The 20178-nt window shown below is 36.1% G+C and overlaps 1 protein-coding gene across 2 annotated transcripts in view; it reads right to left on the bottom strand.

The window, feature by feature from the left end:
- The window catches only part of NDFIP2 (Nedd4 family interacting protein 2), a 532803-nt gene that overhangs the window by 218773 nt on the left and 293852 nt on the right, over positions 1 to 20178 (bottom strand). The gene's annotated exons all lie outside the window — the stretch shown is intronic.

Here is a 20178-nt window from a genome sequence, read left to right as displayed (position 1 = left end):
GAGAGCCCAGAACCGGACACAGTACTGCAGATGTGGCCTCACCAGGGCTGAGTAGAAGGAAAGAATTATCTCTCTTGACCTGCTGTCAGTGATTTTCCTAATGCACCCCAGGATATCATAGAACTTATTGGCCACAAGGCCACATTGCTGGCTCACGATTAACTTGTTGTTCATCAGGATACCTAGTTCCTTCTCCACAGAGATACTTTCCAGCAGGTCAACCCTCAACATTGTGAGATATGTTCATCTAATTCGTGTCAGTATGGAACAATGCTAGGGCTGCATGGTATGATGAATGTGACCTTCTGTCTTACATACCCTTGTATAAGCACAAGTCTAAGAAAAACAGTGGTTAATGTATATAATTCTTGTATCTTGCAAAGGAATGTTTTAGCAATTCGTGTCAATAGAGAGCTTGAAGGGAAATGTATTTGTAGACTTTTTCTTGAAGTCTCTGATATCTGGGGGGGTTTCAGAATAACTGCTATTATGACTATTGCATGGGACACTATGCAAGTTTCTGTTATCTGGCCAGGAGATTAAGGAGACAGAGAGAGATGAAGAATGACTAAAAGACAAAGCTTGCAGGGGACATTGCACAAGTCTCTGACATACAGCCAAGTTGGACAAAGGAGAAGGACAAGAGGGAGGAAGACTATGAGCCTTCAGCACGATAGACCCCCAGAGACCCCTAGAGGGACCACCAGAGACTGATACGCATGCACCAGTAGGAGGGTTTGGATTCCAGAAACTAATTATAATAACCCTTTTTTTTTAGAAGTAGTAATGAATATGTATCAGCCTAGGAGCATAAAAATCAGCTGCTTGATGTAACTGGTGTGCATCTTGGTGGAGCAGAGACTCCCGGTGCACCCTGCGCTGTTTGCTTACCTCTATTCTTTTAATAAATTGTAAACTTTGATTATAGTCCAATTTTGAAGACTGAGCCATTTATTACAACATGTACCAGTGCATGGGGTTATTCCTCCCCAGGTGCAGGATCCTGCAATTTGTTGAATTTTGAGATGTTCCTCTCTGTCCATCTCTCCAGCCTGTCAAGATCCTCCTGAAAGGCAACACAGCTTTCTGGTGTATCAGCCACTACTTCCAGTTTTGTATCATCAGCAAACTTGCTGAGGGTGCTCTCTATCCCTTCATCCAAGTCACTGATGAAAAAGTTGAACAATAGTGGGCCCAGTATTGACCCCTGGGGGACACCGCTAGCTACAGGCCTCCAACTAGATTCTGTGCCACTGATCACAACACTCTGAGACCTGCCATTCAGCCAGGTATCAATCCACCTCACTGTCCACTCATCCAGCCCATACTTCCTAAGTTTGCCTATGAGTATATCATCAGACAAAGCGTGAAAAGCCTTAATGAAATCTAGGTACACAACATCCACTGCTCTCACCTCATCTGTCCAGACAGTTGTCCCAGTATAAGAAAAAGTCAAAGCTGAATGTGTCATTGTCACTGAGGAGTTCTATATTGCTTGTATAGAGACATGAACTGGACTCTTTCAACACACATTCACTACAAAGTACTCTATAAATCTTTCTTTGCTTTGTCTATGCTGCTATAAAAAATTAGCTTTTCCCTAGTCCCAGAGCCAAGTGTCATGAACTAAATGTTGCTCCCACTGCTGAGAGCTAGCATCTTCTAGAGCAGACTGTCCATATCCACCTTATACAGCCTTCTGTCTTCCCTTGACTTCTTGTGGAGCTCCTAGGGCTATAAACCACTTTTGTATTATTATTATTATTATCAATTATTTTCAAAACAGCACACCAGAGTTAATGTGAAGGCTGTGTTGACAGCAACAATAGAAAGAAAACAGAACAGCACAAAACTGAGGAAGAGATACACAGGATGTCTGAAAGAGCAAAGCCTTCTGGGATAGTGTGGAAGGAAAATAAATGGAGTTAAACAGATCTAGTCTTGTCCAAGTTGCCTTTTTGAGGTTATTTTTTAGAGTAAGCTATTCCCCAGATTGTGCTTGGAAGAGAAGTAGTTTGAGTAGCTGAAAACATCAGGAAGGCAGGTGACAATTAAACAGCAGTCTACTAGAGCACAGTGCTCCTGGCCCTCTGTTCCTGGTCCCTCTTTTATTTAGCATTATTCATAAAGCTTATCATCACAGTATCCAAGGTTTCCAAAATCGTTTAAACAACCCTACTCACTTTCTACTCACTTTCTTTCACTTTCTTGATCTCTTTGAATATATGGCATATGCTAGTTAGTGCGTGTGTGTACATACATAAAAATATTGAATATTATATGTAAGTAATATCATATATGTGCATTCCCTTATGTTTGCATGTGTTAATGTATATGCATGGATCTGTGTGTAATTTGCTAGATTACTTTGAACTGTCAAACAAAGGTGCTTGTGTTTATTATTCATGACTCAGAAAGGCAAAGAAATAGCCTAAGGAAGAGCAAAGAGAAATGCAGAGCTTACAGAAAACACATCTCAATTTTATAGATGGGGTTTTCAAAACATACTTGCTTTATAGTATATCCATATCACGAACCATCAATTACAATAGTCAAGAAAGTGATACCACAGCTTAATGACATAGCACATTATTATCTGACCTAAAGAGCTGTGAGACATAACCTCCATCAAACCTGCTCTTATTATCACTTTGTTCTTCCTGATCATGCAGAATAGATTCTCTGTCTCCTTGTATAACTTGCAGGGACTATTTTGCAATTTGCTGGTGTCATTTGCTGTACCTCATCATTTGCCTGATGAAAGAAAACAGAAAACCAACTTCATTAAAAAGTGAATAAAACTCAGGATGAAGACAAAATATCTAGCATGAATGCTGGTAATTAGTTTCTTGTTACAAATGAATGTTTTGAAGTAATGGCTTAATGGTTCCTTTTTTACTTTTTTTTTTTTTTTTCTCTGAGAAATTTTATGCACCTTTGGCCAGTGTAGTAAGTAATATTATGATTTATTCTTTGCTGCAGTGCTTTCCATCTTTGCCTTCAACACAATCGGAGAATATGCTTACAGAATCACAGAATGGCCGAGGTGGGAAGGAAACTCTGGAGGTCATCTGGTCAAGCCCCCCAGCTCAAATGGGGCCAGGAATAGACTAGGCTGCTCATGACATGTCAAGGCAGCTTTTGAATATATCCAAGAAGGGAAGACTCTACAGCCTCTCTGAGTAACTGTTTATATCATCATCATCATCATCATCATCATCATCATCATCATCATCATCATCATCATCATCATCATCATCCCAGTACTTATATATATACAGTACAAAATATGTCCTGAAAATGAAAGATATTTATGACTCTTAGAATGTAATTTAGTTGCCTAAATATGGTGTTCAGTAATATACTATGTGCACGAGGTATCTTTCTTGACCTCCATATGCTACTCTTGTAGGTCATGTATCTGAGACCCTAGGTGCCTATCTTTAACATTTGAAATAGCAGACTGCTATTCTTAGATCCCTGAATCACTCCTTCTGTGTATTTTATACATTCTTAAACTGAGGAAAGTAAAGATTCACCCCTCATGGAATGTCATGTACAAAACTCTAACCAATTTGGGACAGGAAGAGTTATTCCCTCACTTGGACTCTGACATCAGTGCCATCATTAGTCCAAATTCAAAGAGGAGATCCCCTGACTATAGCTACATTACAAAGTTCACCGTAGTTGGCCAGAATCATGGAAGATCAGCTGCAATGTTAGTTGATAGTCAAACTGCACAGAGCAATTGTGGAATGAGGATCAGAGAAAGGTAGTACTGGAGTTAATTCTGCTGTGAAGATAGGTTCACAAGTGACTGGTCTGCCCTCCTTTTTTGGTAGATCTACAATGAAAGTTTTGGAAACAGGGAACTATTCATTCCCATGCCCCATTTGTATCTAGAATCAAATTTCTTCTGTTCTGTGTCTCTTCTCTCTGCCCCAAAAGAAGTAAGAAAGTTCTGTATTTTCAGTTTTATTTTATGGATGTCTCTTCCTTGTTATGAAGTGTTTGTATGCACAGCAGCAGGCAAAGATACCTGAGCAGTTGCAATGCTGCTAGAGCTATGTGAATCTTTGTTTTTGGGGTTTGATAGAAAATATAAGGAATTTAAAATGCTATCTTGGGTCTATATTGTATCATTTGTATATATATTCTATTTTTCTTGACCTCTTTGCTGCAGTAGTTTTCCTCAGACAAAAATAGTACATGTATTTCTAAACAAGGAGATTAGTTAATTTCAAGGAAGATCTTCACTCTTAGCTGTTTGCTGGATAGAAGCTGCACTGCCAGCAGGAGATGAGATTCCCAGTGGATTCCTGGTGTCCTGGCCTCATTAACCAAGTTGTAAAATACTGTGATGGAGGGGATCAGAGTGTCTCCTGCAGAGGCAGTTCTGTTCTGATGGCTAATTAGTCATCACCAGGGAGGAGCTGAGGCACCCAACCTTCTAGGAAAGCATCCCACAAATTAGATTTTCAGGTTCTTTCTTATGAATCCCCTGGTCAAACTGCTGGAAGAAAGAATTACATCCTTTATCCGTAAAACTTTTGCTTCGCAGTTTTGGATATTATAGATTTGAAAGGATTTGAATGGTATCTATACACACCTCTATTAATACAGAGATAACAGTTTCCTTAGTTAATTAAAATAAATAAATAAATAAATAAATAAATAAAAAGTGATTCTAAGTTCCATTTTACTGCATTGGTTCATTATTATTATTGTTCTTTGTTGTTATTAATATTATTATTTTATTATTGCTTTTATTATTGTTATTGTTCCTATCACTATTATTACTGTTATACTATTATTACTATTATTTATATTTACATCAGCTGAATCCTATTTCAGGAGTGAGTACCTGAAGAGTAATAGGCTTCTCAGGCCAAGAGGTTTCCAATTAACTTTAATGCTACTTTATAGTTTTTCCCTATTTTTGACCATCTTGTTCCAGTCCTTTATGTAAGACAAACTATCTCCACTTGCTCTTGCTGTGCTTCTCTTGGCAGCTGGCTTACATAAGTCATAGCTTTTATAGAATCCCATAAATAGCCTGACATGATTTTCATATGCCTTATCTTCCACACACACCAAAAAAAAATCCTTTCTTTTAGAGTGATCTCTGCTTCTGAACAAAAGGATTATCTCTACTCCACTTTTGCAGGAACCTGGTTGATCTTTTTTGGATTCTGTCATTAATCCCAGCAGGAAGAGGAATTCTTCTGCAGTCATTTGGTTCTTGCATGCACTGGGTCACATGGCACTGTCTGCATGTGTGCATTAGACGGTACACAGAACTAGATAAACTGGATGACTCTGCGGGGTTTAGTAGATCAATTGGCATTCTCATTTGGGACAGCAGTTGATATCCTAATGAGAATAACAACACTCATAATTAGAAGTCTACAAAATCTTCTAAAATAATCACTTAAATTTAAAATGTAAATGTGGCTATAATTAATTAGTCTATTTAGAATAAACCTTTCTAATTAACAAATGTAAATTGAGAATTTTCTGTAGATTTCATAAGGACGAAAGTGTTTCTCATGGGAGCTGAAAGGAGGCACATTTCCTTGCGAATGCTTATTAGGCTCTGGTGGCTCACACCTCGGCAGAAGCCTATGGCAGTAGGAAGAACTCTCCATTAGATGGTCATACTACAGTCATAGAGATTTTCTTAACATCTCTAATACAAAATCCTTTTTTTTTTTTTTTTAATTAGGGATGTTTCATCCAAGGATAATGTTTTTCAAAAGTTAAAAACCATCATCCCCAAACCTGAAATCCCCAGTAAAGATACAGCAAAGATCCTGAAGTAATACTGTGTTGAATTCTGATCAGACTAGATGACTGGCCATCACTTGTCTGCCAAAGTCAGTTAACTGTTTATGAAAGACAAAAATTAAAAAGCAAACAAACAAACAAACAAACAAACAAACTAGAAAATCTAAAATTTTGAAATCTGATTTAATTACAGATCAGGTTCACACAGAGAACAAAAGTTAACACACTCAAGTGATTTTGGTAGTTAGTGCATACCAGAATCATGAATATCAATTTGGAGTTTCATAGAGCTCTGTATTTATTTTTCTATTTAATTTTATTTAAATATTTTCACGACATATCAGAATTACTGAGTCAGCCTGTTACTGTTTTCCATCCCAACATGGGAAATCTGAATCTGCAGGCTGCCAAGGCATACACTGCATTGCTGAAAAGTAGGGTAAATTAGTCTGTGCAGAGTTCCATGCTGCCAAGGCATTAGGTATTTTCAGACCATGAGACTACAGCTCTGTGTCTGTGTATGGAGTATTTAGTAGAGTCAACATTCAACTTTTTGTTTTGCATACAGTCATCTGAATAGCTTTCCAGACTCCTCTGACTGTGGCTTAATCCCAACTGACCATAAAAAGTTTAGCTATCTGTCATTGTATAGATATACCTTGTAGATACCTAAAAGAGTCTAAATGTAGATGTCAAAATCTGCACTGAAATACATCTGAAACATCTTTCTCTTGCTGTTTAATAATCAATATGAGTACACTGTTCTGAAGTGCAGCTGTTCATGTGAAAAAAACTTAGGTAGAAAGAGGAAACAAGGTAAGAAAGGAGAGAAGGAGGAAGAAAGGGAGGGAGAAAGGGAGAGAGGGAAGGAAGGAGGAAGGGAGAAAAAGGAGGGCAGGAAGAATGCCAACAACAACAACAAGAACAACAACAACAAAAAAAACAGTAATATTAAGCTTATGTGCTATTTTTATTGACAATACTATTTTATTGGACTTGGCATGTGTTTTTGAATAATAAATACATTTCTTTGTTCATTTGAGTTAGGCAGCCAGCTGCCTTTCAGAAGGCAATTACTACCAGTTGTTACTGCCTAGGATCAAACTAAAACTGTGCTATAGAGATAATGGTACATCTCCCATCATCATTACTTTTAATTCTGGCATGCTGGTCCATTAATTAATATACAGCTTTTAAAGTTTTATCATCTTAGTATTTCAAATATGGTATAATAAACATACATCTCAGGTAGAAAGTTCAAAAAATGTAAATGAGAGGATCTTTCATTGAAGAAAAACTTTGGTTATGCGTCTTGTTTTAGCTCTCTGAAGCAGATGAACATTTTTCATGTTTTCTTGTGCAATGATTAACATACTGTGATATTTTCTGATGTCATGTTATTCAACAGGAGAGGTTTTTCTCCAGTGATTGAATGCTATTGCAGGTGTCTTAGTGTTAATTCATTAAAAGTAAGTCACAAAATAGAAAATATTACTTGTATTTTTAATATTGCTTAATTGTGACTTCAGCAGTATAAGAAATTTAGTGGCTAGAACATATTAGAAGTAAAATTTCTGTATGTCTGCAACATCAAAAATTCCCACGTGAAAAGCAAAGATTAATTGTACAGTATTTACACCTTTTCATTGATAACTAACACCATAAAACTGTACAAATTGCAATTTGTTTCTTTTTCCCAGAATCCCATTGGCTTTTAAGGGATGTTCCTCAATTAGTTGAACTGTGTTTCCTCTTGCTTGCTAAGCACTTTTGGTCAAACAAGGAATGGCAGAGGTCCACAATTAGATCAAAAGATCAATCCTAATGTACCATTTTCTCCTCACCCTCCTGCTTTAATAAAGTGGCTGCAGTTCTCCAGGGGACAACTCAAAATCCAAGTACTGATATTTCTAAATTAGCTGACTCTGTGACCTTGCTAGTAATTGCGTTAGTTTATCAATGTTCAACACAATTTATTACTCTCCAATATGTACCAAAGCGTTTATCTCTCAACACTAACAATATTAAAAATCTAAACTATCTGTTGAGAAACAAAGGACTATTCAATAATGAAAATGCATAATACAACGGACAACACTGCACTGATGGGTAACAGCATTAGTCTAGTAACAAATCATAAGTGAGATAAGGAAAGAATGTTTATGTTGTATTGCATTTAAGTCACTTTTTAAATTTCCAAGAGCAGATAATTTAAATAAAACCTTTCTTTCTTTATTTTTTTCTTTTCTTTTAAAACCAGGAATGAACTACAGCTTTTATATATCACTGAACATATTACCAAAGCGCCAATGAGAAAAATGAAGACTGATAAAACCTTATCTAAGCATTTAAAAGTCATTTGGACACATTGATCAAAACTCACTCTGAAATTAAGCATATTAAATTTAGATGGAGGAAAAAAGGCATTAAGTTGATGGAACCCAATTTTTGTATGAAGCAAACAAATGGCATCATTTCACCAACCTTCTCATCTTGATCACATTGCTATGCATTATTTAAAATATGCAGTTGATTTGGGTAGTTAATAAGCTATCTGTAAACTTGGAGTAAATTTGATTGTGGGCAGTGCTCTTCTAGCTCGTACATGAGGATTATTGATTTGTTTTTACTTGTGTAAGATGTGAGTTTGTGGCATGGTGCCACCAGCCATGAATCAGTGTAACTATCTCTGTTCATGGTGAGATAAGAATGATAAAGAGCAGAAATGCACAGAGTATATGTGATCTTTTAAATGATTCCGTTTACTTAGAGTTGTCAGCAGCTCAGCAATTTTTTGCCAGCAGTAGACATACATGATTTTGCTGTTCTGGATATTGAATCTCCTTGAGCACTTCAAATGAATCCCCAGATCAAATGGAAGAAAACTGCTAAAATTTGCCCAAATCCACAGTTTTATAAAAAGTGGAATCAGCCAAAACCTACTTAGTTTTCTAATTTTCTTCTTAATTCTTCTTGAAATAAGTCATCTTCATTTACTTTGATAAGTAAAGACTAGTACTTTGTATTTTTATGCTCACTAGGGTTATGCCTGCCTTAGAAAAAGGGTGGCACAATAGGTTCAGATCAACAGTGAAAAACTATTTCAGGTTGCCACCTGCAGTAACATCCAGTTTATAGTATTATCATGAAATCCTTCAAATCCACTTTAAATGAAAATAGTTGCCCATGTCATGTATATTTTGTCAAGAACAGAGAGGTTTTTTTACAGCCTTCCTAATATTACAGACTCAATGTCTGAAGAATGTTTTAAAACTGGCATTTCAGTCATTTATTGATTATCAGACTGACGTCCAGGTTCTCAGAATGAGAATAGTGTTTCTCCATATTCACTTGATTATGCATTTTCCCTTTTCTGCAGGAAATCTCAAGGAGAAAAGAGTTACAAGGAGCACGGGTGGACATATATTCTAGTTCTAAGCTTCACTGTTAACTCAGTTCTGAATCCACTTCCAAAATAGTTAGAAATATGTAGGACGTAGTTGGTAAAAGTGAAATAAACATAAAATTAACAAGGTTTCTAAGATGGACAGAGTGAGCTGAACTCCAGAGATGCTGATTTTCCTTCACTGACTGTGTCAGGAGCCTTCCTGACCAGTTTAGACATCAATGAACAGATTTTAAATAGTGAGATGAACCCTATACTCTGGGGAAGTAGAAGAACCTTCAACACAAGTTTATTTATTCCTGTCTCCACTGTGTTGCCTGGGAGTTATTTGTGAATATCAGTTAAAACACATTATTATTTCTTCATACTATTGTAAAGAAGGAATTTATCATGAAGAGTTTATTACACAAATAAAATTTGTGTAATATTGAATTTCAATTTGTTTCAATATATTGTTTTATATGTATGCCAGGGAAAAACTTTATTTTTCCTCAGAATAATCTTATGCATGTATCTTCCTTCTGTGACTGAAAATGATTTCTTAGTCTAGAAATCCAGCATTTCACCATGTGGCACACCACTGTCTTTGTGCATGATCTTTTCCTGCTGCATTGTGTTACTCTGACTTAAGATCAGTGGTTTTCTCCATTCTGTGTGAAGTCTGTTGGTCACATTAGGTTACTGGAACTGGATATAATAGGACTTGACACATCTGAGACACAAGATACTTTTGAGAAACACACAGAATGCAGGAATAAATCTCCCTATAAACATTTGCTTTCCTGTATAAATGAAGTGACTGAGAGTTTTTGTTTGTTTGTTTTTGTTTTTGAGATAAAATCTCTCTCTCTCTCTCTCTCTCTCTCTCTCTCTCTCTTTTTAGTTTATTATTTACTTGCATTGCCATACTTAGTGATGTAGAACCAGGACCCCTATATACTAATGCCAACATGAACAAAACAAAAGTTTACATTGTGTAACTTATACTTCTGGTCAAGATTAATACTTAAGATTCATTGCACTAAACTTTAGGCAAACAGATGAAGTGCCTTAGTTTCTAAATGATTCCTGTCAAAAAGAGATAAATCATCATCTCCAGAGAACATCTATGACCTAGTCTACCTTTTTCTATTAATAACAGAAACAGATGTGCAAGCACTCTAGAAAACTCTTCATTTACACTTGAGATAACCAATTCCTTTGTTCCTAAGGCTGAGAAGATGTCAGCAGAAGTGGCCTTTGAAAATAGAAGTGTGCCAGTTCTCCTTCAGGCTAACTTGAAGAACTCAGTGTGCTTTTTGGGTTCCGTAGTGTTTGTGGCCAGCTGTAATGTTCTGAGGGATACCCTCAGGGTCACATAATCTCTTAATGCATCTAGCTGGTTTTGATGGTAAGGAAATGACTAGAAAGTATGGAAAGATCAGAGTAGTTCTTGACTGGCATAGACTGTACATGGAAGTTGTGACATCTCCGTCACAGAGATTTTAAAAAGCAAGTTAGACTGTTGAGGTGGATTAAGTAAAATCATCCAGGCCTGTCTTTAGTCATGACTGTGGACCTATAAATATATTGACTAATCATGCCAGAATTTGTTTTACCTGCTGCCTACTTCTTATTAATAGAAAATAAACTTCAGCGTGGGTAGTATAAAGCCTTAACTTAGCTTTTTATTTTATTTGTGTGTGTGTATGTGTAAAAGAGATAGGGAGATAAGTAAACTTATGTGGAAGTATGAAAGCAATTTTGTTATTCTGGGAAAAATTAAACCTATGTGGATGTATGAAAGCAATTTTGTTATTATGCTTACACAGAAATTCAAGTACGCGGTGTAGGTAGATTTATATTGTTATGCTCTTACCCAAAGGTCAGATAACACAGAATTTTGTGTTGCACTGCTGAGAGTTAACTGCTTCTGGAGCTAAACCGAATACCCACCCCATACAGCATTTTCCCTTAGATCTTCTTTGGACTTATGTGGTGTCCATGGGGTCCTTACTTATAATTATCTTATTTGTATACTTTTATTATTTTATTTTATTTTTCAATTAAAAGTTTCAGAAGAAGTGTGGAACTGCATGCCCTGGGACTGTGGCAGGGTGTGAGACAGTGTGAGATGCCTTGGATTGCAAAATCTGTTGGGGTAATTCTGGAGGACTGCATGGGGAGAAAAAAGGCAAGCCTGCTGCATATTGACTCTTTGGAGTTCTCCCTGGAGTCAAGCTGTCAACCAGACTTGACAGATTTTTTCCTGAAAAAGAGCGCCTTTGTCATGAAGAATCCACAACAGGGTCAGGGAACAAGTTAACTGTTAAAATGTGTGGCCACGGACCCACTCCCCGAGGTCACTTCATGGTCCTCCATTAAAGCATTTTGAGGCTCCACATAATAGCACCAGATTCTGACAGTTCTGTTCCCGTATGCTCCTGCTGACAGTTCTTTGACCAGGAAAAGAACAGATTTCCATGTCCCCTACAGACAAAACAAAAACTTAGCCCCACAAATCTTTTATAAAAGTGTACCCTGTGTTGATTTGGTAATTATAAATATTACTTCATCTCAAAGCTGAAATTTTGGAAGAAAAACCTAAGGCTATTCATGAAGGCTAGTGGTAGCCTATGGCTACTTTATTCATTCACTCCTGTACTCCTCAAGAGATCTCTTTGAAGGCAATACAGAAATGGAACTGAGATATTCTTGTGTCCCTTCTGCATTTTTTCCCTTCCACTTTGCATGACTGGGAGAGGTCTGGTAGTTCCCCCGGAGAGCACTTCAGTCACAGGTCAATGGATTTGGGGGTATTATGTACTGTGTGTCACTTCCTAATCAGATATCATTCTTCTGTGTTTTCCTCTGGTTCTTGTGTGCAAGAATTGCAAAGTTCTTTTATTATCTTCCACTCATGTCAGATACATTACATGAAGCTCACCAAGACCTGAAAGTATTTCGTATTCCACAGGTGGAGTTGCTGAGAGCAGGTAGTGGGGACTCCCATGGAATCAATAACAGTTTTACAGCTGACTGCACTTGAAAAAGAACTCAAACCAAAGCTCAGTGCTTCAGAAAATCGTACCCTACATATTTAAATGCCTCCTCTCTCACTTCATGAGCTTGATTTTCATAACAGTCTTCCTTCTTCCTCTGGGAACACACTATCTACTACCTCCATGAAATATTATTACAAATGAATTTAAAAAATAATGATGCCTGTGTTCTTTTATCACCAATTCTGATATCTCTTGAAGTCTGAGTTGTCTCATAATTTTGTGTCTTGTCATTGGTTTATTTCTTTACTCCCCTGAGTGTATAAAGGTATATGTTAATATAATGAACTTCAATCTTAGGAGTGCTTACTACTGAGCTCTATGGAAATAAAACCAATATTCAATCATAATGAATTGAATATTTAAGAAATATTCTTAATACACTAAAATATTAGTATTGCAGTACCCATTTACATGGCTTAGAGCACCACACTAGAAGTATAAAGACATTCAGAATTATTTTTCTTCTTATGTAAATAAAAGTACCATGATGTCATGTTAATGGTATTAATACCAGCTGAAAGCAGTGTTATGTTTTTTTGTTTTAATTGATAAAGAGCTAAACTTATTTCAGGTATATTTGCATTTCTTCCATCCCCCAGAAAATATTATGCCATAGCCCTTAAGTTTGGCTTATGGGTCTCCTGATAGTGAGAACAGCCTGCGCCAAACTGCCTAAGAAATAATGCAGGTAAATGCTCCATGCTTCTGTCTGTTGGAGAATCATAAAAAGAGACTGAAATAGCTAATCTTGACAGGATCTGGGGCAGTACACAAACCTCTCTCCTCTTAACCCTTCTGACAGCTCATGCCTTATGGTTTTTATATTTCAGAGAAGGCTTTTGGTGTGGAAACTACAGCTGTTGCTATTTAACTGAAAAACAATGGGACACATTTCTTTATATATTTGCTACTTAAAACATTGTTTAATATACTGTGAGAGTGTGGTCCACCACAGTTGAACCCATCTGAAGTCTGGAAGGCACAACTGAGGAAGGAGAAGAAACAAGTCTTTGATGGTGTGTGAAGGGAGTGTGCTTGCACTCAGGCTCTGTGTGCCCACAGCACTCAACCTTCTGTACTATGTTGATGTCTGGAATTTGGCAGCTTAGTGACACAAGATGTAAATTTTTCAGTGAAATGGAAGAGATGAAGTGGAAGAGCTGAAGCCAAACTTCCCTTTTATTCAGCTCAAAGTCACTGTGACAGATGGAAGGGTTCAACCTGAATGACAGCAAAGACAGCTTTGCCTTGTCCCAGGTGTAAACAGGGACTCAGACCTAATGGGTAAAAATCACTGAGGTCTTTGGACTGATCTAGAATAAGGAGGATAGTATAGGTTAAGGCAGAGTTTCTTAAACAAAATTAGGTAACATTACACCTTCTGAAATGGAGATGAACGTATCTGAAAGGATTCATAGTCTTCTCTATGTCCCAAGAGCAAATCTCAAGATACATACAGGTGAAATAGGAAGATGAAAAGGCCTGAGGTGCCAAGGTTGCTGTCTGAAGATCTATATTTTTATAGTTATATCTACCTCATTCTTTACTTCATCCATTATTTTCTAGATACTGCTTTTAAATGCAGCCTTCATATGGGAGATTCACATTTTTATTCATACAAATTCCATTGTGGTTCAAACACTCACCCTAAGAATCTGTTTCCTACTTAGTCCAGTGAATATATATATTTATTAAATATGAGGTAGGATAATCTGAAGAAATGAAAGTATCTGAGTGCCATACCAGTGCATACAGTGCTTCCTTAGAGACAGGGTAACTTAAATTAAAATCACTGTTTCAAGTCATAGCAAGAATATGGACTTGCCTCCCCCTGAACTGGATAGTATCATTTCACCTTGGTTGTCTTAAAACAAAATAAAAAAAAAAGATTTTGTGCCTCAGCCAAATTGAGAGATCAGGATTATAAATAAGAAATAGCAATAGATCTCTCTCTTCTCCTTAGAATTATGTTTTTTTTTTTGTTGTTGTTGTTGTTTTGTTTTTTAAGGATTGATACATCCTTTTCTTTGGTATTTCTTCTTTACTATTTTAGTCCTCTCCTTTTTCATGCACTGACTTCTTTGTATTTCCCCTTTATCTCTTTGTACGTGGAGCAGAATGATCTAAATCAGTAGCATAAATATCAGCAGGTATGTAGGACTATGTAACTCTGTATGTCAGAGTTAGCCTCTACATTATTATGTAAAAATATCTTTCTTCAGATTCAAGAAAACATTTAGGAACTAAAATGTTTACTAGACAAAATGGAGGGATCTCATTCAGAAGAAAAAGAACCTTTTCCATCACTGTAGTGATCAAACTTTTTGTAAGCAGTCACTAAACAAGAAATTTCAAATGGAATTACAACTTTTTTTTTTTTACTTTTTTTTTTTTTACTTTTTTTTTTTTTTCCCATAGCTGTCCAGTTCCAGCTACTATGCAACAGCAGAAAGGCTATTAGCTCCCAGTTACTGACAGTCTGACAGTAGGAGTTGTGCTTTAAGCCTATCCAACACTAAAATGCCAAACCCTCAGAAAAAGTGTCTAATATTCATAGAATCATAGAATCATGATGGTTGGAAAAGACCTCTAAGATCATCTAGTCCAACAGTTTCCCCCTTCCCCCCCTCCTCCCCCCAATATTGCCCACTAAACCATGTCCCTAAGCACCACATCCAACTTTTCCTTGAACACTCCCAGGGACAGTCACTCCACCACTTTCCTGGGCAACCCATCCCAATGCCTAACCACTCCTTTTGAGAAGATATTTCTCCTCATTTCCAACCTGAAGCACGCCTAGCCCAACTTGAGGCCATTCCCTCTAGTCCCATCACTAGTTAACGTGAGAAGAGGCTGACCTCCAGCTCCCCACACCTTCCTTTCAGTAATTGTAGAGAGCAATAGGGTCTCCCCTGAGCCTCCTCTTCTCCAGACTAAATAATCCCAGTTCCATCAGCCGCTCCTCATAGGCCTTGTGTCCCAGGTCCTTCACCAGCTTCATAGCCCTTCTTTGTTGCTCCCGAGCCTCAATGTCCTTCTTGTAGTGAGGGCCCAAAACTGAACACAGTACTTGGGGTGCAGCCTCACCAGGGCAGAGTACAGGGGGATGATCACCTCCCTGGTCCTGCTGGCTACACTATTCCTGATACCATTGCCAGTAGCTATGCCTGATGCTATTGGCCTTCTTGGCCACCACGGCACACTGCCAGCTCATGTTCAAGTGAGAGCATCAACCAACACCCCCAGATCCTTTTCCTCTGCACAGCCTTCCAGCTACTGTGTCCCAAGCCTGTAGCATTTCATGGGTTGCTGTGACCAAAGCGCAGGACCTGGCACTTAGCCATGTTGAACCTTATCTCATTGGCCTCTACCCATCAATCCAACCTGTCCAGGTCCCTCTGCAGGGCCTTTCTACCCTCCAGCAGATCGACACTTCCCCCCAGCTTGGTGCCGTCTGCAAGCTCACTGAGGGTGCACTTAATGTTTGTTCATCTCCAATTGGCTTTTTGAAACCAGGCGAAATTTGGACCAAAAGTTCTTCTTGTTTCATCAGTTTTCAGTCTCTGAAATGGGAGCATGACCGTGGCTTTTTTCTTGTAAGGACTTTGTGAGGTGACATTTCATTAACATTTGATCATTACAGTCATGTTAAAGCTCATGGCAGTGATAGCTCTATCTTTAGAAAAGTGCTTGAAACAGTAAGAACAAGTTTTTAAACTTAGTTTCACCCTGTTAGTTTTTCAGCAAAGTTCAGTATCCTTAACATCATTGACTGCACTGTGCTATTGCAGTGTTATGAGGCACTGTAATTTGGCACTGTAGTGTTACCTCAGAGAAGGGTTGTAGATTGTAATTACTTTATGTTTGCTTTTGTGTTTTGACACCACCAGGTGAGAGGTGTTGTTGGTGTGCACAGCATAGCTGTCATTATATATAACTGAACTGAATGTTTGATGAAGTGTGGGGTGGTAGCTGAAGAAAAGATAAAGCAAGCTAAGCATGCAGTCAGACCTTTGTACACAGTCCTGATGCAAATGAGGAGAGGCTTTGTTAGCAGATAAGCAGATTGCAGAACTGTTCAATTCCCAAACAGTTTCCAATGAAAGCATTTCATGCTATGCTACTGTAGCATGATAATTTTCATCCTATGGTTTTATTGCTAAAGCTGTGATATTATGTGTGTATATATGTACCCATATAGGCAAACCTCATATAATGAGATTAATGGAAACAACAATAAATATATTTTCAACAGCATGCAGCTGGCAAAAACTAGGATCATATCTAGGAATGGATTAAGTCTACAAAAATACATTAATTTCTTCAGCATTTATTATTACTATTATTATTATTACTATTATTTCTAATCCTTACTAGACTCCATTCTTTCAGATAAAAACATGCATATCAGCTTTGCAGTTTGATTGCCTTATGGGCATAAAGCTTTGCATATTTACTGCCCATGAATCATACAAGTATGTGAAATCCAGTGAAGATTCAATTTTTCCTGCTAGATGCACCTCTAGCCGTTTAATTAAAATATGTATTATTAATAAAACTAGATTTAAGTCATATTTTTTACAGATATGACTGAAACATTAAGGGCAAATTGTTTCATACTTTCATAGTAATTTGCTTTTAACGTTTTGTGCCTTAATCAAGGTAATCCTAGGATAAGGTTTGTGGTGCTTTTGACTTCATGATGTTTCAGTTACTGAAAACATATTTAAGCATATTTCAAGACAAGGTCACATTTACTTATGAAACAAACTCCAGATTTTTGCTTCAGATGAAAACCTATGTACCAGTCAAATGCACTAAAATGTACCTATTTAGAAAACTCTTTTTCTAAACTGATTTCAGTCTTTGTTTTCATCTTCACTAAATAAATATTAGTTTGATGTTTTATTCCAGGCACTGTGAAGCCTTTAGCTGTCACTGTCGTCCTGTTCACCTAACTGATCTTTCATTAGTTATAAATTTCCCTGGCTGTCCTTTAATCTATGGTATATAGTAATACTGATAGCTACGGTGCAGCTCACTTACACATACCTGTTGGTATGGGATCAATAATAATGTTTGCTGCATCTTATTCTGTCTACTATCTAATTTTGCATATGTGTGTCTGCTCCCGAACTTTTGGCTGCAACAAGCTTATTAATTGCTTTTAAGGAGGATTTTCATTTTTTAATTTTAACTCCTGAGCTATCTTATAAGCATAATGAAAGTGTGAACAGTGGGAATTTTAGAGGATATCTTCCCTGAGAAGGGTGTAAAATATAATTAAAACACGTCACTCAATTGTGATAAAAAATTCCAGCTCTGGAAATCCTAGGTACATTTGCTAATCAGAGAGGAAGCAGTGATTAAGGGAATAAGAAAAGAAATAAAAGTGAATAAGAGGAAAAAAATTCTATATTTTGTGTTCAGTTAACTCTTTAGCCTGTTAAGAACAATTTCTGTGGACAAGTCTGTTAGAATCCATGGGCTATGTTTCATCCCATATTACTTAAATTAGCACATATCAGTGTGTTTCCTTGGTATTACAGGTGTGCGTAACATTTTGAGAGTCAAGGAAAACCACAGCAAAACCTGTGAGAGGTTTCCAGAGAGCAAACCACAGATGTGTTCTGAAACCAAACTCCACAGAATGCATGAAAAATATAGAAGATTTTAATTTGATCTCATTTTAGCACCAAGTTTTAATATTATCTAGAAAACAAAAATAAACTTTTGCAGTAAGAATATAGTCAATTTTCAGAAGTCATGTATAAGAAAATAATTTGCATTCTAAATAAGGCATTTGCCATACAGTTATATCTACGTATGTAAAATATAACTAATACATTTCAGATACGTTTTTTAAATTGATTTTCATGTTTATTTTCTCTTTACGCTGATTATTTAAAGGATATTTTGACAACGTAGGTTACACTAAATACAAATAATATTTATTAGTACAAGTGATAAAAAAAATAAAACATCAAATTTGTTGAAATATTCACATAGTACAAACCAGAGCAAAATAATATATTTTGTTTTTGTTTGCTACTTAGTTTTTTAATCTTCAGGGTTCTGATATTCAAACTATAACTAGGAGCACATTTATGTTAAAAAAGTAAAGTCTGGATTCCTATCCAATGACTTCTAGAATAGGTGTTTTAAGAAAAACTGTCATGAGAATGAAAATAAAATTGTAAGAATAGCAGCACTGGCCAGACCAGTGCTGTAAATGATTGAACACTTATTTCCATTAAAAAAAAAAAAAAAGGTATTCACACTTCAAATTGATAAAATATTATAAAATTACAAGCGTCACAGAAGCAAAATGTATTCAGGAGTACTGATTTGATTTGTTACTGGCAAATTGTTCTCAGCTATAAGGAGTAACACAGTAAAAAGGGAAGTGGAAGTCTGGGGAATTTAAAACTGTGGCACAAATTATTCATTATAATAACTGTAATGTATAAATGTTGTATAATAATCGTAATGTATAAAAATATTATATAATTATATATATAATTGTGTGCATTGTTATCCTAATTTTACCAAAATGCATTCAATATATTTAGTCAAAAAACATAATGACGTTTCATCAACTGAATGTTTATACTAGTATATAGAGCATCTGCTACATTTACAATATCTCAGTACTGCATAAATATAACAAAAAAAAGGTGTTGAAATATATTGTAAAATATATGGTTTAAATTCAGAAAACATTTATATTGTCATATTTGTACCTGTTTTTTGTGTCTCTCTCTGTGTTTGAATGGTTAAGTTGATTTCTCATGACTACTAAAGGATACTTAAAATAGATACTGAAAAAGGATACTGAAATTCACTTGCTTAACTCCTTTGGAAAATTTTAAAATAAATCTATCATAAATTTTCATTTTAGAAATCAATTCTCATACAGTCATATAAAGCAAAACTCCTGCTTCTTTTTATATTTATTGTAAAAATAAACAATAAAAAATAGGTCTTTATATATACTTGTATATGTATACTTTGATATAGTTGTTTAGAATAAAGAAACTACATATTCCTCATTCACAATCACATCTAAAAAATCTGTTACCATTTAAGTAGTAATGCATAAATTCAGAATCAGACTATAAACTATTGTTGCATATGAATATTTGTGATATGTTTGAGGACATTGGTTAAACAACAACAACAACAAAAAAAGATGTTAAATTCATGATATACATTGTTCCGTAATGAATTATTCACCCAAGCCTACTTTGTGCCTTATTTGTCATTGTTTGAATTAATGTAAGAACTTAAGACCTTTGGTGAAAAAGCAGTAAAAAAAGCTATTTTCCTGCCAAATGCAGCCCTGAAAATGCAAAGAAGTGAGAAATCAGTGACATCAAAAAGAAACGATGCTATTGCAATCATACCTATCAGACAATAATTTTCTTCTGTATTGATTTTCTGTACTTGTTTAGAAGAGGTCATATCATATTTCAGGCATCTCTTCAGTTCACATTTTCACATTATCAAATATGCTGAAATATTTTATCTCTTACACTGAGATTTTTCCTTGGCAGTAGAACAGAAAATAAAATGCTATTTTACTAGTTATGAATAAGACATAATTATAAAGTCAAACTACTATTGTTTGTAACTTCATGCATCGAATTTGCCTGCTGCTTTAGTTCTGAATTTTTGAAATACTTACACCTAAACACTGCTATTTTACAATAGATCTTATTTCTATTGTCTACACTATGGTTGTACTAGATGGTCTTTTCCAACCTGAATGATTTTCTATGATGCTGCTATCCAGTGCAAGTGTAATATGTGAGTGATCAGATCCTACATCTGTATCATTCAGCATTCCGCTATATGGAACCTCAGCCAGAAATGAATTATAAAAATGTCCAGTATTCTGATTAAAGCCATACATACAACTTATTTCACCTTTAGTATTAT

Source organism: Anas acuta, chromosome 1 (genome assembly GCF_963932015.1).
Source record: "Anas acuta chromosome 1, bAnaAcu1.1, whole genome shotgun sequence".
Lineage (NCBI taxonomy): Eukaryota > Metazoa > Chordata > Aves > Anseriformes > Anatidae > Anas > Anas acuta.
Note: the sequence above shows the minus strand (reverse complement) of the source record. Positions and strands in the feature narration are given on the sequence as shown.